This window comes from Orcinus orca, chromosome 7 (assembly GCF_937001465.1).
Source record: "Orcinus orca chromosome 7, mOrcOrc1.1, whole genome shotgun sequence".
In the NCBI taxonomy this organism is placed as follows: Eukaryota; Metazoa; Chordata; class Mammalia; order Artiodactyla; family Delphinidae; genus Orcinus; species Orcinus orca.
The window spans coordinates 110,454,332-110,480,283 of NC_064565.1; the positions used below are offsets into that span (position 1 = coordinate 110,454,332).

A 25,952-nucleotide genomic window follows, 5' to 3' on the forward strand; every position below is an offset into this window, starting at 1 on the left:
AAATAGTAATTACAAGCCAACTGGAATGAAGTGTGGCTTTGTGCTTTCTACCATTGTTTGCACAAACTAAGGACAAAACGTGTTAGTCCAGACAAGTCAGAACTGTCCTATGTTGTATAATTAACTCGTTCAAGTAGAATTATACATTATCTAATGTATGGTCAGTCCTATTTCTTCATATCTGCTACAACCATGACTTCTTTTTAAAGTTTTTATTTTATCTATTTTAGAAACTATTTTCAAAGGCTGAAGGAGAAGAAGGATATCTAGATTCTTCTCTAAGTACTCAGGCAAGACATAATACTCAAATATCTTAATTCTATTACAGTGTATCCAGAAAACGTCATCCAAAAAAACATTGTATCATTTATCTTAAGTAAACCAAGGATTAAAAAAATACATATTTAGGGCTTCCCTGGTGGCGCAGTGGTTGAGAGTCCACCTGCCGATGTAGAGGACACGGGTTCGTGCCCCGGTCCGGGAAGATCCCACATGCCGTGGAGCGGCTGGGCCCGTGAGCCATGGCCGCTGAGCCTGCGCGTCTGGAGCCTGTGCTCCACAACGGGAGAGGCCACAACAGTGAGAGACCTGCGTAACGCAAAAAAAAAAAAAAAAAATATATATATATATATATATATATAAATTTTTGTAACCTAGATAGAACTTTGAGATTTAATTTTGGTTTATATATCGAGGATTTCCTTTCATACTGGAGCTTGCATATCCTTTTTGTGTATGGTATTTTTAGTTTACATTGATATAGCTTATGTAGTTCAATATGTAGTTTTTATCAATATAAACTTTAGATATACATCTATCTTTTATATTTGTATCTTGCATTTTGAAGACATATTAAAAAGTAGAAACAATCTCCATTATATTACCTTTTACCCATATCAAATGCTCTGTAAATATTTATTAATTTATTCAACTAAATTAATACTTTTTCTTTTAATTGGTTAATTCTACTGTTTTCTCTTCAGTTTTAAAGGGTATGGGTTCAGTTACATATCAAAGAGTTCATTTTCACTGGTAGGGAACATATCACATTACCAGGCATTTTGTGGAATTTATACCACATAGTAAAATCTAATTTCCTTTAGTCTAGGACAATTTCAAGGTATAATGGAAATAATGAACTGGAAACTCAACAGGCCTGGGTTTAAATCACCCCTTTTCATTTTACCAGCTAAAAGACCTTGAATAAGTTATATAATTGCTCAGAGCCTGTTTCTCCACTTTTTAAATGGAGATAATAATATTTACAGGGTCATTTTGACATTATACATAGTGGTGAGCACATAGTTCTTGTTCAATAAATATATTTTCTTCCTATTTCCACACATCCTGGGGATCAGCCAATTATCTGTTTATTTAGCCTTTTCAAATGATCTTAATTTATTCTTTCTTTTTTTTGAAGGAATTTTTTTTTTTTTTTTTTTTACTTTTATGTATAGAAAACTCAATAGTGTATACTTAGCTTAGTTTGATGGCCAGTTCTTTGACCTTTGCCTTTTCCAGCTTGGCAATGCAAGCCACCAACTTTGGACCCAGGATGTTGCCTCCTCAGTGATGGTGGATTTCATCGTATCTGTCATTGTAATTGGTCCTAATAGCTTCTGCCAGCTTAGCCTGAGGTCCTCTGTCTGCTGAGTTAACTTGTGTGAAGGTGACAGTGGTACAATTCTTCCTGTGGAATGGATTTCCAGCCTGGCCTTCCCTTTGCTAATGTGGTAGGGAACCCCCATCTTATGCCACAGGACAGGCAGGAAGACAACCAGCTCGATGGGATCCACATCATTTGCAATCACCACCAGCTAAAGCTTCTTCTCCACCAACGTAGTGACTGTATTAACCCCTGCTGGAAGAATAGATGGTCCCTTTGTGGGGACACCCCCTTTGCCGGCAGTTTTCTCCTTACTCTGAGCCAGCAACCTCTGCTTCTTCTTTTGCTTCATATCTAGTCTGCACTTGTGGGCCAGCTTAAGCAGTTGAGTAACTCTTTGGTGGTCCAAGGCCTGGGTGAACTGGTTAACCAAGGGAGGCACTTTCAGCCACTTTACAGAGGATAGCTCTTTGCCGCTGCAGCCAGATGTGGTCAGGCCATTTGACAAAGCGGGTGAGGCCCCTTTGGGGCTGATGTCCTGTCCTGATATGTAAAGGGCAACACTACGAGTGATGCTCAAGTTCCTTGTCAAGTTCGTGTTTAGGGCCACTCAGAAGGGTGTAGGTGTATCAGTGATCTAGGGGGTTTAAGATGCCATCACAATTCTGAATTATTCTTAAGTTTCTTAGATTGAAAAAATTCTGGTGGATCTTTGAAAACTAGGTCAACGCACACTTGCCAACTTAGAGCTGCTCCTCAAAGTACAGGCAGACCTCATTTTATTGGGCTTTGCTTAATTGCACTTTGCAGATTGCGTGTTTTTTACAAATTGAAGATTTGTGGCAACCCTGCATGGAGAAAGTCTATCAGTGGCATTTATCCAATAGCATTTGCTCATTTTTTATCTCTGTGTCACATTTTGGTAATTCTTGCCATATTTCAACCTTTTTCGTTATTATTATATCCTATGATTTTCTAGAAAGAAAAGTAAAAAAAAAATTCCTACAAAGAATCAGGAACTCAAGTGACTTTAGATTCCTCAATAGCAACAAAAGGAACAACAAAACAATGAAATCATGACTCTACAATGCCGAAGAAAAGTTAATTCCAGCTGCGTATTCTATATTCCAACTACCTATCATCTGCCAGGGTAGCATAAAGCATATTTTCTTAACGCAAGTTCCCAGAACATTTACTTCCATTACATTCTTGCTAAAGGGGCTGCTGGAAGATGATTTCCACCTTAAAAAAGAGCAGACCAAGAAAAAAAGATGATGAGGGATTCATAACAGAAAAGATACAACCCAGGAGGGAAGTGATGAAAGTCTTCAAGATAATGGTGGAGGGAGATCTCAGGGAGACAAGTGTGCCCCAGACATAGACATTCCTGGAGCAGTGTGACACAGGGAACAGACATGTGGGGGGCTGTCCACTCCATGCCCTCTGTAGAGATGCCATCTTTAATCTGATCAAATTACTGGAGGATGTGCTCCACACCAAGAGAGTAAATCAAGAAAGAGCAAGGCATAACATCCAGAAAACAGCATCAAACTCCAGATTAGTAAATTCCAAGGACAATAGTTCAGATAAGACGTAACCTGATGATAGCGTTCAGAAGACCTGGAGCAAAACCAGCCCAGAGAGAACAAAGAAGTCTCCAGGGGAAGAAAAGTCTGGGTAGATCAACTGATCTCATTGACCTTACGGAAAACTGTCCTATGGAGCTATTAGGAGGTCAGAAGAATTAGCAAGAAGTGCAAAGATAACCTGATAAATGAAAAAAACAAAGCAACTACTTCAATCTCAAGAAAGACAGAAAGTAAAGCAGGAAAACATCATGATCCACTGGATGTCCGACAGTGAATAATATTTGCAAAGGCATCAAAGAAACACTGGATATTCATTTAACTAAAAATTATAATATAAATCTATTAGGAAGGGGGTAAAGAGAAGTGGGGGTGGGATGGCAGTGTAAAAGAGCTAACATAAAAGGAAATCAGTATGAGATTATATGCACATTTGATCTAGATGGATATCTGTATGTTTCAATAGGGACTTGAGGAAGAGAGGAGAGAGACAGAGAGGAGACCTGGGAGCTAGCGGGCATGATGTCCTCCCCTCGAACATAAACTTCACAGAGCATCAACATCAGACAAGGCCATTCTGTGCCTGTGATGGATCAAAACAAAAGAAAACCACTCCATAGTCACATCTGAACACAGACAGAACATGAGGATTGTTCGAGCCACAGAATGACCAAACTCCACTTTCCTGCTTAATATGAGTGATCACTGCCTCTTTACTATTTAGCTCTAGCCTCACTCTAGTCTCCCCTTCTTCAAGATACAATTTATGATGATAGCCATAGAATTGCCCCTGCTTGCAGATAGCATCCAATCCAGAGCAAAGACCCACTTCCTTAAACCTTCCCTCAAATCACCTAATACAAGCTCAAATCCTGTGAGTTTAATTAACACCTACTTAGTCGGACTTCCCACAGATGGTGTGGGGTCTTCCTCATGACAATGAATAATAAACCAACTCTTTCAACCACAGGTGTGCTCCTGGTGGTCTTTGGTGGGCGAGCCTTTCCTTATAGGAAGTATGGGGAGGGAAAACACTGGGTTTTGTTAAAATTCTTTTAGTACTTTTGGACATATGAAAGTATATAGGCTTGCTACTTTGATAAAATACAAATTAATTTTTAAAAAGCTTATCACACGTTACTTACCAAGGTGGGAAAGCATAGGCATATGCTGGCTGATGGGGGGATTGTAATTGTTTTAAGAGGTGTCATCTTAAGAAGAAGGTCCAATAATTTCCAGTGATGCTGAAAATAACTGGAATGATAACAATCCTCCCTGGTCCATGAAGGGCAACCATTTTAGACTCTGGGTCTGGTCAGCAGCAACAGGAAGGGGTTAACCTGTAGAAGAATTGAAACTGAATCCCTTTCACTTGCTCTGCTTTGCAAAGACCAGATATTAAGGGAAGAGAAAAATGAGTATGGTTATTCCACAAAATTTGGATCACTGCTTAAAATAAACTTGCAAGTGTTTATTCATTAGTGATCCATGAAAATAAAGTACACACTTTAAAAGCCTAATTTAACATGTCAAGCATTGGCTGCACAAAGAAATGGATACAGTTTGAAAGTATCTGGTAGGTGGCAGTTTGGGTTGATCTCTAATTCACACTTTGTTTCTAAAAGCCCATCTACTTCTGTGGCTAATGTTAGTGGTTTCTTTTAATTACAGATTCTGATTCCTGGAGGTAATTAGAATGGCCCGATATTTTTTAGCTGACATTAAAGCCTCTCTTAAATAACAAAGGGAAAATGGAGCCACCCAGCAACATAATCATGACCCAGATAATCCCTAAAAGGCTTCGTAGTATCGAGGCGCATGAGTCAAACGGAGTCACAATTTTTAAATCTGCCAGGATGTCATAAACAGACTTTAAGGGGAAAATTCCAAACTTTAATTTCAATCATCCAGTTTCAATAACTTTCAACACATTGTCAATCCCGTTTTATTTATTCCCCCCACCCACTTCTCCTATAGCCCCAGAATAGTTAGAAGCAAACACAAGACACCATATCATTTCATCTATAAACATTTAAGAAAACACCTATAGAAAGATAAAAGCACTTCCTTTTTTTAAAGCATAAACACCATATCGTTGTTGCACAAAATCACCGCCAATAAACTTGTAATATCCTCAAATACCCAGTCAGTGTTCAAATTTCTCCCAAATATCTCATAAATATTGTCACATAAATGTTTATACAGTTCATACTTTTGAATTGGGATAAAAAGATTCCACACACGGCATTTGGTTGGTATATCTCATAAGTCTCTTTCAATTCTATCAGTCTCTCCCTCTTTCGTTTTCCTGGGTGCAATTTATTATTTGAAGAAACCAGGTTTTTTGTCTTGTAGAATTTCCGTACTCTGGATGTTATTTTTTGAACCAATGTAGTGGGTTTTTTTTAAATGTTCTCTCCCCCCACACACCCCTCCAAGACTTTAAGACTTTTTAAAGGTTAAGATTAATCAGTGGATTTGGGTGGTGTCAGCTTGATTCATCCATTATAAAGGTTTCCATCTAATGAATGCTGGAGAGGGTGTGGAGAAAAGGGAACCCTCTTGCACTGTTGGTGGGAATGTAGATTGATACAGCCACTATGGAGAAAAGTATGGAGGTTCCTTAAAAAACTAAAAATAGAGTTACCATATGGCTCAGCAATCCCACTACTGAACATATATCCAGAGAAAACTCTAATTTGAAAAGATACATGCACCCCAATATTCATAGCAGCACTATTTACAATAGCCAGGACATGAAAGCAACCTAAATGTCCATTGACAGATGAATGGATAAAGATGAGGTGTGTACACACACACACACACTCACACACAATGGAATACTACTCAGCCATAAAAAAGAATAAAATAATGCCATTTGCCATGCTATTCTTGGCTTATCTTGTCCATTTTATGTCCCAGACCTGGAATCAGCCACTCTCCATGGTGTTTCTGTTTCTTGTGGAGACAAATGACATTTAGAAATCACAATCTGGATTCAACAGGTGTTCCTTGCTACAGATTGACCATTGTTTCCATGCTTTTTTAGTGGACAAAGATAAGCAAAAAAATCATAAAAATGTATCCTGAATTCATACTATTATTTCCAGTTCAGATTTAGGATTAACTAGTTTTTACTTCATTTTGATCTTATGTCTTTTTTCCCTTATACTGAAAATCTTGGTTCCTAATAGCAGTAACGTAATTACTTATTTGCTATATCGTGTGTGTGTGTGTGTATGTGTGTGTGTGTGTGTGTGTGTGTGTGTTTCAGATTCTCTTTTAGAGTCATTTATATTTACATGTTTTAGAGTCGTTTGTATTTACATGTTTAGAGTCATTTTAGAGTCATTTATATGTTTAAATATATTTAATGATATATGACAAACCAGCTAACTCAAAGATATATGTGTATGTATATATATATATGTATGTATGTGTGTGTATATATATATATATGTATGTGTGTGTGTGTGTGTGTGTGTATATATATATATATACACACATTCCTCCTGAAGTCTAATTTTACAGAGATTCCAGATAAGGAGCAGAAACCTCATTTCACAGAGAGGCTATTGCATAGAAATTTTGTCATTTCTATGAAAAAATTAAAAGTCTGAAACTCGATAAAAGATACAGATGTGCCTGTCCAGATCCCAAGCTGGATGACCAGGACTAGTGATCTTTTTTCAGGTTGACATGAGAGGGACAAGAAGGTTAGGAAAATTCGCAGTAAAATTTTTTTTAACTGTCTTGAGAAAGATGGCCAGTGAGATGGGTATGGACTATTCTCAGTGATGTCTGAAAATTTCAGAATTAGGTGTAGTAGAATGAGCTAGCTGAATAGAGAGTAGTAGAAAGGGGATATTTGACAGTGAGATTGAGTGGTGATGGTACAATATCTAGGATATAACACTTTTAGTGCAGGGCCATGGTATGGTGATTGGAAACGTACTAGGACTAAAGAAGTCAAGGAAATGGGAATCCAGGTTTGGGTGGATCATCTATGCAGGTATTGATATCTTTAAGCTGGGGTGTGATCAACTCAGGGAGTGATTCAATTGAGATGTAGGAATAAAGTATTAGAATTTCTACTTATACCTGACAATATCCTTTCAAGATTCCTTTCTAGTGCATGCCTTATGTGGTACACTATAGTACAATACACTTTGTAGAGGGACTGATTTACATGAACAAGCAGCCAATTAAAGATTGGAGCTGACTGGACCCTGCAATCTCTTCATAGTGGCTAAATTATACTCCATGGTATGGCTATGCTACCATAAATGTAACTCATTCCTTCTTAAGAGAATATTTGGTTTGTTTCTAATAAAAACAAAAATAAACAAATGGGACCCAGTTGAGCTTAAAAGCTTCTGCACAGCAAAGGAAACCATCAACAAAATGAAAAGACAACCCACAGAATGGAAGAAAGTATTTGCAAGTGATACAACCGACAAGGGATTAATGTCCAAAATATACAAGTAGCACATGCAACTCTATGTCAAAAAGCAAACCACCCAATCAAAAAATGGGGGGAAGATCTAAATAGACAGTTCTCCAAAAAAGACATACAGATGGCCAAAGAGCACAGGAAAAGATGCTCAACATCACTAATTATTATAGAAATGCAAATCAAAACTGTAATGAAGTATCACCTCACACCAGTCAGAAAGGCCATCATCAAAAAGTCTACAAACAATAAATGCTGGAGAGGGTGTGGAGAAAAGGGGACCCTCCTACACTGTTGGTGGGAATGTAAATTGGCAGAACCACTATGGAAAACAGTATGGAGGTTCTTTAAAAAGCTAAAAGTGGAACTATCATATGATCCAGCAATCCCACTCCTGGGCATATATCCGGAGAAAACCATAATTTGAAAGAATACATGCACCCCAATGTTCATTGCAGCACTATTTACAATAGCCAAGACATGGAAGCAAGCTAAGTGTCCAGAGTACAGAGTAATAGACAAAGAAGATATAGTATATATACAATGGAATATTACTCAGCCATAAAAAAGAATGAAGTAATGCCATTTGTAGCAACATGGATGGACCTAGAGATTATCATACTGAGTGAAGTAAGTCAGAGAAAGACAAATATCATATGATATCACTCATATGTGGAATCTAATTTTTAAAAAAGAGATACAAATGAACTTATTTACAAAACAGAGGCAGACTTACAGATATTAAAAACAAACTTATGGTTACCAAAGGGGCAACGTGGAGGGGAGGGATAATCAGGAGCTTGGGATGAACACACGCACACTACTTTATGAAAGACAGATGACCGACGGGGTCCTAATGTATAGCACAGAGAAATCTACCCAATATTCTGTGATAACCTATATGAGAAAAGAACCTAAAAAGAATGAATATATGTATGTGTATAACTGAATCACTTTGTTGTAGACCTGAAACTGACACAACATTGTAAATTAATTATACTCCAATAAAATTAAAATATTAAAATTAAAAACAAATATTTGGTTTGTTTCCAATCTTCAGTATTATAAAAATGGTAAAATAAACACTTTTCTTACATATTTTTCTGCATAGCTATTCAATTAGGAAAAATTCTTAGAAACAGAATTAGTGGGTGGGAATTTATGGATTCCAAAAGTATATTATTAGCTAAATTGGTACATATAATTGGAAAAAATAATCTTATTGCCAAAATATCACTGAAAATTCTAATTGACTTTGTATTTTATGAAAATTCTTATCAAGTCATAAATAAAAGAAAATTGATTAATATGAGAAGGGCAGAGAAAAAATTTCATCAACACAAACACTGATGTACCTGATTTTAGGAAACCTAGAGAAATAAATATTTTGTGTCATTGATTCTACTTTTCATTTTTAATGATTCACACTTTCCTAATATTTTCTTTTATATATCTATTTTGTTATATAGACTTATTTGTGTGACTCAACTAAGTGGCCGATTTATGTCTCCAGAATTATGGAAATTTCACTAAGCAGAACAGAAACAGGAAACTGGCTTTCCCTTTGCCACTCTTTTTTCTCATAGTATCTGGGAAGAAAGTACCATAAAAGATAACACGAGGTATACCTTGTCAAATTCAAGGTAGCTAACTGATTCCTTAAACAACAAGAACAAATACCACCAAAAGCCCTCAGTCACATTTTTATTATTATTATTTTACAATTTTGCCATTTTATTTTTTACTTCTTGACACTGGTCAATGTTACTACATAATTTCAATTCATTGCTTCAGTTTCCAGATCTGGAAAACTCACACGAGATTTAGTTGGAGAATCAATGACATTCAACTTTAGTATCAAGCTGACTGCTAACAAAATTGTCAGAAATGGCATTTCCTATAGAGGAGGAACCATTCCACTCATTCATGTAATAGAATGAGAATTAGCTTCTGTTTATGTCTTTAATTAGTCATGTTCTCTTCTTCCAGACTGACAATGAACAAAGGAAAAAACAGAAATCTGATCATGCAGAAGAGAACAAAAGAGTGCTTTTTAAAACATATTAACTAAGCAATGGAATTCCTGTGGTTAAAGTCATAAATGGTCCCCAGAGACGCCATTGATAATCGCTGTTTTGACTGAATGGAGTCCTTCAGTCAATGCATTCTGTTTTAGTTGTCTTTTTTTTTTTTTAATTACCTGATTCACTGTTTTTGTTGTGGTCCCATGAGGCTTTGCCTTCTCCTGTGGAATTTTCCTGAGGAGAGTCTCATGAGATGACATTTCTTCTAATTAGATTTCTTGGCTGTTAGAGATTATTATGCTAGAAAAACCCCATTCTTTCCTCCCTCTTCCCTTCTCCATTACTACTATCCTGTTCTTGTGTTTTTATTTATGCAAGATGCAAGCCAGATATTATATTAATAAGAGAGCTGATTTTCCTCAAGGAGCTATTCATTAGCATAGAATAGAATTGCAACCCTTTTGCAATTTCTGGGAATCCTTTAAATTCTTTCCATGCTTTTTTTTTCATTTTAAGTAGTAAATTTTGGAAGATACACTTGAACTACTTCTGTTTACTGTGAATGTTGATGGAGATTTGGAGTTTTCACAATTAAATTTTAAAATTGAAGAGAGGATTAAAATCAGGAACTGTATCTTATAAACATAGGTAGCATATCACATTTGATGTGTGTAAACTTTTTGAAAACTTAATTAAATGGAACAAAGGTGCCATATCAGAGCAAGGGAGTATCTTACACAATGAAGTCCAGATCCTTTGTTATTTGAGATATGTACATTAAAATACATAGAATTAGATGATATTTTTATTTCTGTCACAAATGCTATTTTATTAAATGAATAATATTAAAACAAAAAATAAAGACCTTCTTATACTCTTCAGATGAATACATCTTCTAGGGCACAAAAATATTTTTTTTAAAGACCACAGTTAAATTCATTATGATTCCAAAAATAATCTCTTAAAACAGACATGAGATCCTTAAACTCCCAAACATCCCAGGAACACTCAATAAAAATTTTGGAAATCTTTTTTACATCCTCAGAAGACTTATTTTGTGTCTTCTTTCCTTGCTGGTTTAGGTTCTGTAACTTAACTTAACTGACCAGACAAAAGAGGTCATCTGAAGTCCATGACCACAGCGGTAAGACTTGAACCTGGGGAGCAATGCAGTACTTCTCCCTTTCAACAGGTTGTCCAGGCACTCATAACCTGTATTATTCATAAGTTGAAGCACCACCTTGGTTTTTATGCACAGCATATTTTTAAATCAAAATGTATGGACAGCCCCAGCAAACACTGCTTGCTCCTCTAGCGCTATAGCAGGTAGGAGTCGATAAGACTCATCCCTGACTTAATTAAGCCAATTCTAGTAGTAGTTATCTGCAACTAAAAATAAAGTCCTCACTGTCTCAAGAGCTACCAGACTTTTTATCTTATGTCTGGTTGTGCTAGCAACCACAGAGGTGGGGTGGACACTCTCTTTGCTCATCATGGGCCCTTCCATACCATTATCCCTTGGTCATCCTTAAAAACCTCAGCTTTTTTTGTTTTTGATTTGTTTTGATTTGATTTTTTTACATCTTTATTGGAGTATAATTGCTTTACAAGGGTGTGTTAGTTTCTGCTTTATAACAAAGTGAATCAGGTATACATATACATATGTCCCCATATCTCTTAAAACCTCAGCTTTGACCTCCGGTCTGTCCTCCTTAAACACTTTTTGCTTTCCAGGACTCTAAACTCTGCTGTTCTTCCTACTCCCCTGGCTGCTCCTTCTCAGTCTCCTTTGCTGATTTGTCTTCATCTCTCTGACCTCTTATTATTAGAGTCCTCCAGAGTTCAGGCCTTGGACATCTTCCCTAACTACTGCATTCCTTTGGTACTATCACCCTGGCCCATCTTTACATGCTGACTCCAAAATTTAGACCTTCACTCTGTACTTCTCCCCTGAACTCCAGACTTGTATATCCCATTGGCCACTCCACACTGCCACTCCGGTGTGTAGAGGCTTTGCAATAACATGCTTTAAACATCACCCGACTTCTCACACTTCTCACCTCCTCCGCTGATGCCACCTAAGTTCAAGTTATGACTATCTCTCCCTTGGACAATTACAATAGACTCCCAACCAGTTGCCTTAAGGATCTATTTCTGTCCTGCAGTCTATTCTCGACACTAGAGCCAAAGCGATCATGATAACAAATAAGATAAATTATGTCACTCATCAGTTCATATCTTCCCATATCTTTCCAGCTCACTCAGAGAGAACCCCGATATATTTACACTGACCAAGAAGACCTGACCTCATCCACTGGGATTTTGCTGACCTGAGCTCATATCCTCTTGCCCCTCACCTGACTTCAGTCACACTGGCCTCCCTGATGTTATCCAGATGCCCCTTGCCAGGGACTCTCCCACTTCAAGTCTTTCGTAGATGCTTCTTTCTCTGCCTGAAGTGTTTCTCTGCCAATGTCTATGTGGCTTGCTTCCTCATCACCATACCGTCCTACTTCATTTCTCTTCAATGCACTTGTTGCCATGTGGTGGATCAGATGTTTCATTTACTTATTTTACTTATTGCCTGCCACCCCCCAGACACAAAAATTTAAACTCTGTAGGGGCGGGAATTTTTGCCTTTGTTGTTCACTGATGTTTCCATATCCCCAAAAAGAGTACCTGGCAATACAGTGCTTACTCAATAAGTAAGTGTTGAATGAATGAATTTCAGACAGCCTTGAAATCATAGATATTACTGGTCAATCTGTTGGCAAACATAAAATGACAACCTAGAGCAATTCCTTAGTTGTGTCTTCAGTGCTATGGTGGACAAATATACAGAATAACTGCCTTCAAAAGAATTATAAGAAGTTATATTCTACTCTGGGGTTTTAGACACATCTGTATAGAACACAAACAAGCCAATGTAAGGACAACACATAAAGTAAGAATCACAATTGCTTCTGTATCACTGCTATCTTTTGAGACAGGACATATATCAATAAATACATCATTCTAAGACCTATGTTTTTAAAAGCAAGTTCCAACTCTATTTGTTTGTCAGGAACAAATTCAGACATCAACATACAGGTGGACCACAAAATAAATATTTGTTCAAATTTCATTTATTCAAACAGTTATTCAAAAAACAGATTCTGTGAGCCTCTCATGTACCAGACACTGCCCGAAAGACATAGGCTTTAATTGTGGATGAGAAGGGCCAGTAACTTGCACTTACAGAGCTTATCATGATTTGCTTGGGCTTTGACCTAACAGATGAAGGAAAACTGGAAAGTTTTCTTTGTTCTTGTATGCCACAGAAGCATGCTTCCCCTTATACCTGGAATTCCTTCAACATCTATTTGCCAAATATTGATAAGTTATATGAGGAAGAAGAATAAGGGCACAGGGGCAGTGAAAGACAGTTTGCCTATTTCACGAAAAGTTAAATATATACTTATCATATAACCCAGGAGTTTCAGTCCAGTAGACATGAAAGCAACCACAGAAAGACCGGTACATGGATGTTCAGAACAGCTAAATTAGTAATATCCAAACACTGGAAACAATCCAGTGTCCATCAACAGCTCAATGAGTAAGCAAACTGTGGTATATTCACACAATGGAATAATAATAAGTAATAAAAAGGGCAAACTATTGATGCATGCAACAATTTAGGTGGATCTCAAAATTGTCGTGCTAAATGGAAAAAAAAGATAACAAAGAGAATGGTATAATTTCATTTATATAAATTCTAAAAAATGCAAATGAATCCATAGGAACAGAAAGCAGATCATTGCCTAGAGACATGGAGGAAAGAAAGTGAGGGGCTTCCCTGGTGGCGCAGGGGTTGAGAGTCCGCCTGCCGATGCAGTGGACACGGGTTTGTGCCCCGGTCCGGGAAGATCCCACATGCCGCCGAGCGGCTGGGCTGGGCCCGTGAGCCATGGCCGCTGAGTCTGCGCATCCGGAGCCTGTGCTCCACAACAGGTGAGGCCACAACAGTGAGAGGCCCACGTACCGCAAAAAAAAAAGTGAGGACTGCAAAAGGGCTCAAGGAACCTTTTAAGAGAGATGGAAATATTTTTTATCTTCATTGTGGTGGTGTTTTATGGGAGTATATACCTACCAATGTTCATCAAACTGGGCTCTTTAAATACGTACTTTTTCTTGTACAAAAGTTATACCCCAATAAAGTTATTTTTAAACATAGGCATACCATACAATTTATCAAAAAAGAATTTTGGAACCACATCTTCCTCCAAGAAAAAGCACTGGCTGAAGCACCTAGCAGTGTTTGGTACATAGTGGTGCTAAATGCTAAATGCAAAAAATAAATATTTATAAATAACTGTTAGCACTTACATAATGCTTCCTATCTATCAGTAACATTTGTTAATTTAATTAAGCTAATAACAAGTGTATAAAGCCATCTTTATTATTAAAATTTTTTTTAAGAAATACTGTACAATTGTCCTCTATTTTAGATTAGGACACAGAGCTTAGTCCTCAAGGTTCTCCAGCTGGTGAGTTGCAGAACTGAGACTCCAGTGCATGCAGTCTGTCTCTAGATGCATGTTTTTAGCTCCCTCAGCATATCACCATAGAAGAAAGGAAAGAAGGAATTAAAGAACTCAGAGAAGAGAGGCTTCTCTGTGTGCTTGGCAGTCAGAGAAGTCTTTTTAAAAAGACAGGATGTTTGCTGAGCTTTGAAAGATAAGGAAGCTCTGGAAAAGGAAGAGAGTGGATGTGCATCTCAGACAATGTAGATGCTGCCAGGCATGAAAGGGCCTGAGAAAGTATTTGTCCAGTTTCTAGTGACATTCTTTACAGGGTGAGTTAGATCAAATTCCACTGACATTTTATCTTATAAATATTGCATGCAGGCTAGAAATAGCCAAATCAGTGGCGAAGAAGGACAAGGGGAGGTGATTTCTCCCCTGACAGAGGTCCCAGGGCAGGAAAGGAGCAGAAGATGGAGATAGAGCTGACTGTTTAATGATGAATGTGGCAATCTTTTTCTTTAATGTACAATATTATATGACTGAGAAAAGGGGAAATGATGAGCCTTGGCTTCTCATACCGACAGGGAAAAGGAAATATTTCTTTCACAGGGTCATGTGCCCACACCCACATTGGTTGTCAGAATTAGGATTTAATAACAATAAAAATATTGCTCTTGAGATTTGACCATGGTGGTGAAGATGATGTTAACCAGACATCCAGGAGGACAAATACAGTGCATACATTCACAGCTAAAGAAACCAAGAGACGTCTTTCACGCCAGAGAACAAACTATGAGGAAAGGGCGGGTAGAGGAAGGGAAGGTCACACAAGGTTGCTGAAGAAGCAGAGAGGACCAAGATGCAGACCTTGAGAAAGCAACCAACAACTGAAGAATGGAAGGAGGAGAGCAGACTTGTGGTGGAGGTGGAAGCTGCCCTGAATCCACGCTGATACAAAGAGGATAAAAGAAAAGTGGACAGTAAGCGACATCACGCAGATACACCCTATTTGTAGGAAGCGGTCTGCCAATGGAGAAGTGAGAGTAGACATACACTGCATGATGAGCAATGCTGCTGCTACCAATCTGAGGGATTGGGAAGAATAGCACTAAGTTCACTCTCATATAAAATTATACATCATAAAAGAATTTCTGCTAGCCTAAAACATGGCTAGTGCCCTTATTCCCATGAGCCTCCTGAAAATGGTAGGTCTAGGAGGAATTTAACTTATATATGTGCAATGATCAAAAAAGTACCCACCTAAAAGTGTATTCAAAACAATTCTCAACAGACTATTAGTGGAGGAAATTCAGCAGCACATTAAGAGTACAATAATACAAAATAATCTAGTGGTCTTTATTCTTGCAGTATAAGTATGGCTCACTGATAAAAATATATTAACATAATTCACTATAATAATTTGTTCAAAAGTAAAAATTTCAACACCAATTATTTATAAGAAAAAAATTTAAATGATGGTAAGAGAAAGATAAGCCTTTAATATGTCTTTATCAAATTAAGGCCTGAATTACACAAAGTGAGAAGCAGTGGAAAATTTCCTCTTGAAAACTGAGATGACCACTATCAATAGAAAAAGAATTGAGGTATAAAAAGTGGAAAGGATATGGATACAAGTAGCATCAGTTGCAGATGATATGATCATTTACTCAGAAAACTCAAGAAACTCAAAAAATCATTAGAAGTAATCAAATCAGTAGAATCTATGTATCGGTAGCTATATCTGTATCATATATTAAAACAAGAACCAGTCGGTATAATGAAAGCAACAGTTACAAAAAAGAAAGTAAATTATCAAAGACCAAATGTTATAAGAAATATGAAAACCCATATTAAGAAAACTTTAAAACACTACTTAGGTACCCAAAGACTTAAAGAAAATATATATCATAATCTTAGATAAGAAAACTCAATGTCATCAAGCTACCAACTCTTTCTAATTTAACCTGTGAATTTATAACTTTCCCAAGAAAATGACTAGGCCTTAAAAAAACAGACAAGCAAATTCTAAAGTTGATACAGAAAAATCAACAAGGAAAACTATCCACATAATATCTGAGTGAGGTTAATGAATTGCATTATAAAGCCTAATGTATTACTAGAGTGTCTTATTGTGAATGGATCGATAGATCAAAGAAAGAATATATAAATAGAACCAAATACATGAAGAATTTTGTTTTAGGGTATTTCTATCAATAGAAAAAATAGAAATTATTTAGTAAATGGTGATGAGGGAATTGGTTAGCCATCTAACCAACACTGAATCACTGTATCACTCTGCAATAAAATTCAGATGGACCCAAATTTTAAGTGTGAAAAGTAGAACCATGAAATTACAGTGTGTGTACTAGTAGAAAAGGCATTTCTAAATCAGATACAAAATCCAGGAAAAATAATTGCAAAAGCTGACTATTTGAAATATATAAACCCAAAAATGTCTACATGGTAAAAATTATCATAAAGATAAAGACAAAAATAAAATATAGAAAAGTAATAAACTATGGTCTTTAATGTTTAAAACACATTATGCTAAGTGAAATAAGTCAGACAGAGAAAGACAAGTACCATATGATTTCACTTATATGTGGAATCTAAAAAGCACTAACAAACAAAAATCCCCTACTTCCTAGATACAGAGAACAGATTGGTGGTTGGTAGTTGCCAGAGGGGTGGGTGAAATGGGTGAAGGGAGTCAAAAGGTACAAACTTCCAGTTATAAAATAAGTCATGGGATGTAATGTACAGCCTAGTGACTATAGTTAATATTACTGTATTGTATATTTGGAATTTGCTAAGAGAATAAATCTTTAAATTTCTCATCACAAGAAAAAATAATTTTGTAACTACATATGGAGAGGGATGTTAACTAGACTTATTGTTGTGAACATTTCACAATATATACAAATATTGAATCATTATTTGTACACCTGAAACAAATATAATGTCATATGTCAATTATACCTCAATAAAAAAAATTTTTTTAAGCAATAAGGTATGGCCCTTAACGTTTAAAGAACATTAATACAAATCAATACAAAAATTTCAAAATGTCTAAGTGAATAAATAATTATATATAGTCTTTGGTTGAACCATATACTATTCTAAGTGCTCTACATTACATATACTATCTCACATAATTTCCCAACAATACTACTACTGTACAATACTACTACTATCTCATTTTACATATGAGACAAAAAGTTAAGTAACATGCCCAAGATGACACATATATTGAGTGACAGGACGGGTATTTGAATCCAGGAGAAACGTATTCCAAGTTCAGAGTTTGACCACCATACTATGCTGTCTCACCACGATATAATAATTAGTCTTATAATGAGAATGAGGCAGCTCCCCAGGTAGCAGTTGGAACACTCCTCAGGATGTAAATTTAAATGGAAAAGGCAAAGTTCAGAATATGTATACAGATTCCACCATTAGTGTAAAATAATTAATGGACTATAGACACACACATGTATATACTTACTTCTGCGAAATATACTGAAAAAAAAAAAGACCTGGTACTTGGAGAGATAACTGGGTAGGTAAGGGTGTACAGGAGTAAGGGGGACGTTTTGCGGCATGCTGCTCTATGTTTTTGAACGTCGTGCCATGTCATGTATTAACCGTTGAAAAAAATTAAATATTTTTCTAAAATAATACATATTTAGTGTTTAGTGCACTGCATGGTTTATTGCAATCACACTCTTTGTAGTGAAAGTGCTTATAAAGAGTGAAATGGCCAAATGTTTACACATAGACAAAGAGAGAAGGCTTGAGCTAAACGGCTGTTAACAGCATTTTAGCTTTTCCCCAGTAGCACAAAGCCAGTTCAGAGCTGGGTCTAGAGTAGACAGTGAATAAACACTACCCAGGTGCCAGAAAGCTCAGTGCCCAACTTAACGCTGGTCACACTAACTCCCTGGACCCTTAAGTTGACCCATTTGAGTTTTCCTTTCTCCCTTGGTTCTCACATTCTGTGTCTACTATATTCATTTTACTGTTATTTCCTATGTTGTAAACTTCAAATCATTTTGGAGTGACAGATAGACTCTTCATAGTTAGCATATACAAAAGCATAATTTTAAATGTTTGCTTACCAAAGCATTTCCATAAAATGGAACAAGAGAATTTGTTGCTCTCACCAGGCATGGGCACTCACTTTCCATTTAACTTAGTGAAATCACTCACCTGTAACAGTCTGTAATTTGCTGTTTTTAGCAAAGCATTTTGTTTCTTTCCAGTGTTTGTGAAGTAGTGAATCAATTCATCTCCCTGAACATGAACTCTAAACTAAATGATCGACCAGTGTGCTCCTTAAAGCTTAACTTGGAAATGATAGTCACTTTCTAAAACCACCACAAAATAACAAGAACCTACCTTAATGCAAAGGCTGAAATGTAACGAAGGCTTTGTGGTGCTATTTATAAATTGCTTAAGCATCTGCCGCCAACTTGAGTTTCATGTGTTCTCAGGCTGCTGAATTACATCTTTGTACACGGTAAGGAAGCACGTCTAACATTTTTTACGTAGGGGAGATAAACCCTGTTTGTGAGCTCTGCAGAGAATGAGACTGAACTCAGTACTTGTTTATGGCCCCCAAGATTGTTCACCAAGCCTGAAATGTATCAAATAATTACCTGGTAGCAGTAGAAGCTGGAGCTGTGCTTTGTGTGCTATTGGCTCAAGTCAATTATAACTTCTTTCAAACTGCTCCATCAACTTCTGCAAATTGTAGCATATATTATCCCCGTGACAGAAAGGAGGCTCATCTTTCATTTACATTGCACTTTTTCCAAAGCCTAAAGATAGAAAATCCTGCCTTGACTGATTATAAATAACCCTCCCCTCAGGATATGACTGAGAGACCTAAGGATGTCTGCTTTTCTCCCTCTTCATTGAAAGGTAGTTGCCATTCAATTAAATTGAATTTTCCTTTCATTTTCTATGGATAAGTTTACTTAGTATCTCTGCAGGCACATGGAGACATCCGGGTTGCTGCCTGTCTGGCTACTCAAGGCAGCACTGTCGTTTCACCAACCGAGTGGAAGCTTCAGGATCAATCTGGGACCAAGTCATTGTATACAGAGCTTTATAATTTTCCCTGTTGTCCTCATTCTTCTTCCTAACCACCAGGAAGCTTATTCCGGGACCCATTCAGACTTGGATCATCTAGGTTGTTCCTTACCCATTAAAACCCAGTCTTGTTTCTCATTCTTTCAGATTTACTAGACATTAGCGACTTACTCCATTCTGGCCAAGATTAAAGAAAAGAATTAACTGCTCATCAGCTCTACTAACAGAAAGGCCTCTGAGTTGCTTTTTAACAACCAGGGCATGGAAACTGCTAAACCATTAGAATGACTGCACTCTGGAAATTGAAAAAGACGTTAGAAATTGTGTATTCTCCACATCCCATAGATTAGGAAATTGATGCTCAAAGTAACCACCTACAGAGTTAGTTAGTTGAAGATCTGAAACCAAAACTCAGGTCTCCTTTTCTTTCCATACTGATTTACTGACTGCAAATCTTCAATAGTTTTTGAGGTTTTGAATTGCAAGATAACCCAAAAGTGAAGCATTGCTGTTTGAGTCTCTGGCATATGTCTATCATATACTAAAAGGTGTAATATAAAAATAGACTATATATATATATATATATATAGAGAGAGAGAGAGAGAGAGAGAGAGAGAGAGAGAGAGAGACTATCTGTATTTATATCTGTAATTTATGTGTATGTTTCTACAACAGAATAATAGAAGATATCTACTAGATAATAAGGAGCATGAGATAAAAATTGTCATGTGCATTCTTGTGGGTGAAGAGGACTCATGGGAAGCAGAGTCCTTTCTCTTCATTGGGGTGTGCGATACAAAGATATTTACACTAAGGATCATCCCCTTTTATTTTAACCAGATAAAATTGGTTTGAAATAACCAATATGTTTATTTTTGAAAAGAGAATTTGTTACCTTCTCCAAGCATCAACACTAAGGCTGTCCACTCACTCTGTGAAATCGTTCACCTGTAATAGTCACAATTTGCATTTTTACAAGGACTGGAAGAGGAAATATCACAAAAGGCTTAGCTTCTTCTTAGGGAGGGCAGAAGAGTGACAATTTAAGAACATAGACTTTAGTGTTAAATAGACGTGGTTTTGAGTTCCAGTTGCACTATTTATTAACTAAGACATCTTGAAATGTTCTTCTTTAGGATTGCATTGTTGGTGAAAGAGTCATCATAAAGAAAACCACTTTGTAGAAGTTTTCTAAAGATGAATGAGGTAACGAATGAAAGTGCTTAGCTCTTTGCCTGAGTCATAGTAAGCCCTGATTGAATATAGCATATTCTAACCAAAGGGGCTGTGGGAAAGTGAAGAAGCTGTTCCAGGTTTGTTTAGGTGGTAGGGAGTATTGGAGAAAGGAAGCTGTCTTGAATATATATAATAAGACAATAGCAGATGGGGCCCTAGAATGTCATGTCTAGTGTCAGTAATAGATAAGTCATCTCCAAAATCACCCTGAATCCTTTCTAACTGATCTCTAGTCGTTTTACATAGTTTCTCATCAGTGCATTTTTCCCATACAGTCCAGACTACCTGAAATGCTTTCCACTTCTCATTGGCACCCCAGCTCTCGTGGTAAGGCCATTTTTTTTTTTTGGTCACGCCAGGACAGCTTGTGGGACCTTAGATCTCTGACAAGGGATCAAACCCATGCCCCCTGCATTGGGAGCATGAAGTCTTAAACCCTGGACCACCAGGGAAGTCCCTCATGGTAAGGTTACATATTCTTCAGTCTCCGATCATCCTCCTGTTTCCAAGTTCATCTCCTCAGTGAACTGAGCTCTTTAAGGGAACAGGCTATGGCAATTATAAAGGTTTTAATGTTATGCATATTTTTATTCCTAATACTTAAAAGAGTGTCTGATGTATAATAGGTATCCAAACATTATTTGACGAATAAATGTATGAATGAACCACTCACTGCTCAGCCTACCTGGATTAGAACCCCTGGAAAAATTCTGCTGACGTCCTTCTTTCTAAAGTGAAGAGCTATCCCATTTGCTCTTGAATGGGTGTGACCAAGCACTGGGGATTCTGTGTCTATTTTTCCAACAAGTATACCTCACCAAAAACAACAACAAAAAAAAAAAAATTAAAAGAAAAAACTGGATGGTCAACTTTTTCACTGAATGTGACAAAGTGGTTTATTCTAAGAAACAACCCTTTCTAATAACCCAATCACAGTAGAAAAAGAAATCTAGTGCCTAACCAAGTTCAAGGACAAACTCTACTAAGTCTCCAAAGTTCACCCACTTATTTAGACGGACTGTGTATTATATAATACTATTGTAGCACTGTCAAATTTCTTGGATCTAATAATGTTCTCCATCTTCTAATACATTTATATCTGCAAGTCTATTCCTAGAGACTTCTTTACCATTTTGAGTAATTTCCTCATCTACACCATGGCTCAGTGTTCTCGTCTATAAAACAGACATAGTAAAAGAGCCTATTATGTCTTCATAGGGAGGGTCTGAGGAAGAAATTAGTGATAAAAGTAAAACATTCAAAACAGCACAATGAACAATGAATAAAAGTTAAATATGATTATATTAAAATATTTTACATTAATTTAGGGGACTTTATGGTTATAGTTACATAATTAGAGGTGTGTAAATAAGTGATTCTTGTAAACATTGGAAAATTCCTCCAAGAACTGAAGAAATTTACTTTAAAAATAAACATTGTACGCTTACATTCCCTCATATGTTTTGGATGACTTATCAGAAAATGCATTTTCTGGATTAAGAGGTGCGGGACAAGGAGGTCTTCCTTTATGTGAATATTTCAGTCTACCAATGGCCCCCTAATACCTTACTCTTTCTTTCTCTTATACTTCTTCCATTTTCTCTCTTCTTACATTTCTACCCCACATGCTAGTGTAGAATTAAAATTCTATGTGATCATCATTAGTGTATAGGAATACAAGAGATTTCTGTGCAGTAATTTTGTATCCTGCTACTTTACCAAATTCATTGATTAGCTCTAGTAGTTTTCTGGTAGCATCTTTAGGATTCTCTATGTATAGTATCATGTCATCTGCAAACAGTGACAACTTTACTTCTTCTTTTCTGATTTGGATTCCTTTTATTTCTTTTTCTTCTCTGATTGCTGTGGCGAAAACTTCCAAAACTCTATTGAATAACGGTGGTGAGAGTGGACAACCTTGTCTTGCTCCTGGTCTTAGAGGAAATGGTTTCAGTTTTTCACCATTGAGAACGATGTTGGCTGTGGGTTTGTTATATATGGCCCTTATTATGTTGAGGTAAGTTCCCTCTATGCCTACTTTCTGCAGGGTTTTTATCATAAATCGGTGTTGAATTTTGTCAAAAGCTTTTTCTGCATCTATTGAGATGATCATATGGTTTTTCTCCTTCAATTTTTAATATGGTGTATCACAATGATTGATATGCATATATTGAAGAATCCTTGCATTCCTGGGTTAAACCCCACTTGATCATGGTGTATGATCCTTTTAATGTGCTGTTAGATTCTGTTTGCTAGTATTTTGTTGAGGATTTCTGCATCTATGTTCATCAGTGATTTTGGCTTGTAGTTTTCTTTCTTAGTGACATCTTTGTCTGGTTTTGGTATCAGGGTGATGGTGGCCTTGTAGAATGAGTTTGGGAGTGTTCCTCCCTCTGCTATATTTTGGAAGAGTTTGAGAAGGATAGGTGTTAGCTCTTCTCTAAATGTTTGATAGAATTTGTCTGTGAAGCCATCTGGTCCTGGACTTTTGTTTGTTGGAAGATTTTTAATCACAGTCTCAATTTCAGTGCTTGTGATTGGTCTGTTTATATTTTCTGTTTCTTCCTGGTTCAGTCTCAGAAGGTTGTGCTTTTCTAAGAATTTCTCCATTTCTTCCACGTTGTCCATTTTATTGGCATATAGTTGCTTGTAGTAATCTCTCATAATCCTTTGCATTTCTGCAGTGTCAGTTGTTACTTCTCCTTTTCCATTTCTAATTCTGTTGATTTGAGTCTTCTCCCTTTTTTTTTTTTTTTTGATGAGTCTGGCTAATGGTTTATCAATTTTGTTTATCTTCTCAAAGAACCAGCTTTTAGTTTTATTGATCTTTGATATAATTTCCTTCATTTCCTTTTCATTTATTTCTGATCTGATCTTTATGATTTCTTCTCACCTGCTAACTTTGGGATTTTTTGCTCTTCTTTTTCTAATTGCTTTAGGTGTAAGCTTAGGTTGTTTATTTGAGATGTTTCTTGTTTCTTGTTGGTGGGAATGTAACTTGATACAGCCACTATGGAGAACAGTATGGAGGTTCCTTAAAAAACCAAAAATAGCACTACCATACGACCCAGTGATCCCACTACTGGGCATTACCCTGAGAAAACCATAATTCAAAAGCAGTCATGTATCACAATGGTAATTACAGCTGTATTTACAATAGCTAGGACATGGAAGCAAGCTAACTGTCCATTGACAGATGACAATGGATTAATGGATAAGGAAGATGTGGCAAATATATACAGTAGAACATTACTCAGCCATTAAAAGAAATCAAATTGAGTTATTTGTAGTGAGGTGGATGGACCTAGAGACTGTCATACAGAGTGAAGTAAGTCAGAAGAGAAAAACAAATACCGTACGTTAACACATATATATGGAATCTAAAAAAAAAAAAAAAAGAAAGAAAATGTTCTGAAGAACCTAGGGGCAGGACAGGAATAAAGATGCAGACCTACAGAATAGACTTGAGGACACGGGGAACAGGAAGGGTAAGCTGGAACGAAGTGAGAGAGTGCCATGAACATATATACACTACCAAATGTAAAATAGATAGCTACTGAGAAGCAGCCACATAGCACAGGGAGATCAGCTCGGTGCTTTGTGACCACCTAGAGGGGTGGGATAGGGAGGGTGGGAGGGAGACGTAAGAGGGAGGGGATGGGGGATACATGTATACGTATAGCTAATGCACTTTGTTATAAAGCAGAAACTAACACGACATTGTAAAGCAATTATACTCCAATAAAGACATTAAAAAAACATCTTCCCTGGTGGCGCAGTGGTTGAGGGTCCGCCTGCCGATGCAGGCGACGCGGGTTCGTGCCCCGGTCCGGGAAGATCCCACATGCCGCGGAGCGGCTAGGCCCGTGAGCCATGGCCGCTGAGCCTGCGCGTCCGGAGCCTGTGCTCCGCAACGGGAGAGGCCACAACAGTGAGAGGCCCGTGTACCGCAAAAAAAGAAACAACAAAAAAACAACAAAAAACCCACAAAACTATGTGATCAAGAACATAATAAATGGCTTAAGTCTGAAACTCTTACATGCTGCTTCTTGATAGAGCATCCTTTCTCCCTCCACCCATCCCGCCTGCAGGTAAATTGTTCCCTGATCTCCAGCTGCCACCTTGACAAAAACTGAACCCCAGAGCCTGGCATGTAGACCTGTAATTTCCCATTTTATTTTTCAATCTCAGCATGGTGCTCCCTGGTGCCAAGCATTTCCCACTTTGAAATGAAATAGACCCCTGCAGAATTCTCTTACAACTGGTCCCTCATCCTGGTGAAGAGACTGAATAGGACAGTGGAAAAGGCTTACAGGATGATTGGGGAATAATATTCAGTGCTAGGAGGAGCTCCTGAAGTGAATGCCAAGATGATTGTTTTGTTCAAAGGGCAGTGAGTCATGTCCCCAGGGAAAGGAAGGAAAACTAGTTCTTCGAAGAAAAAGGATTTTACTTTTGGAGTCAATTTTCATTTTATTTGGCCAGGCCGACTTTATTCCATTTTTTATTTATTTAACTTGTTTTCTGAGAGATCCGGTTGATCTAGGATGACAACACATTCAACTATATAGTTTGAGGTTCGGATTGGTGCAGAAGTGACAATTCAATTGTCCATGAGATCCAACTTCAGAATAAAATGGCGTGAGCAATCTACTTTCTCTTAGTGTTTCAATCCCTTTTCAACCCAGTCACAACTGGTCTTTATTTTTGACATCAAATTCACAATCAAAGTACTAGAACACTTTCTTCTTTCTTTTTATCATCGGGCAATGTTTCCAGGCTCAAACAGGCAGAAGATGCACGAAATGATGTCAAAATAGAATATTATACCACAAGCAGAATGGAAGCAAATCATCCGCCTATCAAGAAAGTTGCTATTACACTGTAGTTTTGCCTGACTAGAGGTATTGAAAAATGTGTCTCAAGGGAATGCTTTTGGGTCACGAGTAACACCAGAGCTTCTGCTCAAAGACATTATGATACTCATTAACCTCACGTGCCACCATCCATGTCTTTTCGAGTGCTTTCCTTTTTGGTTGTTTTTCACACCTATTACAAAATATAAAAACCAAAGTAACCTGCTTTCACTGAGTTCAGAAGGGAGAGTAAGGAAGAAAGGACACCAGTATGGAAAAAAAAAAAAAAAAAGCTTTGCTTAAGTATACACTTTTACTCATTTATTCATGCAGTAAATATTTATGGAGGACTTACTATGCCAAGTGTGGTAGTAAGTACCAGTTTATACTGGGGAAAAAGACAGACAGGATTCCCGCCTTATGAAATATTCATTTGTCAGCAGAGGGGGAACGGACGATAAACAAATAAGTCCCCGTACATGTCAGATTTTAGATGATAGATTCTCAAAAATAAGCACTGTGAAGAAAATAAGACAGAGTGATGTGAAGTGGGGAGAAAGGGGAGGGAGAGGAACCTCCGATTAGGATGAGC

The 25,952-nt window shown here is 37.2% G+C and overlaps 1 pseudogene; it reads right to left on the minus strand.

Annotated features, from left to right (window-relative positions):
- Nucleotides 1-926: 926 nt before the first annotated feature.
- LOC101277139 (60S ribosomal protein L7a-like) overlaps nt 927-25,952 on the minus strand; it is a 76,032-nt pseudogene continuing 51,006 nt past the window's right edge.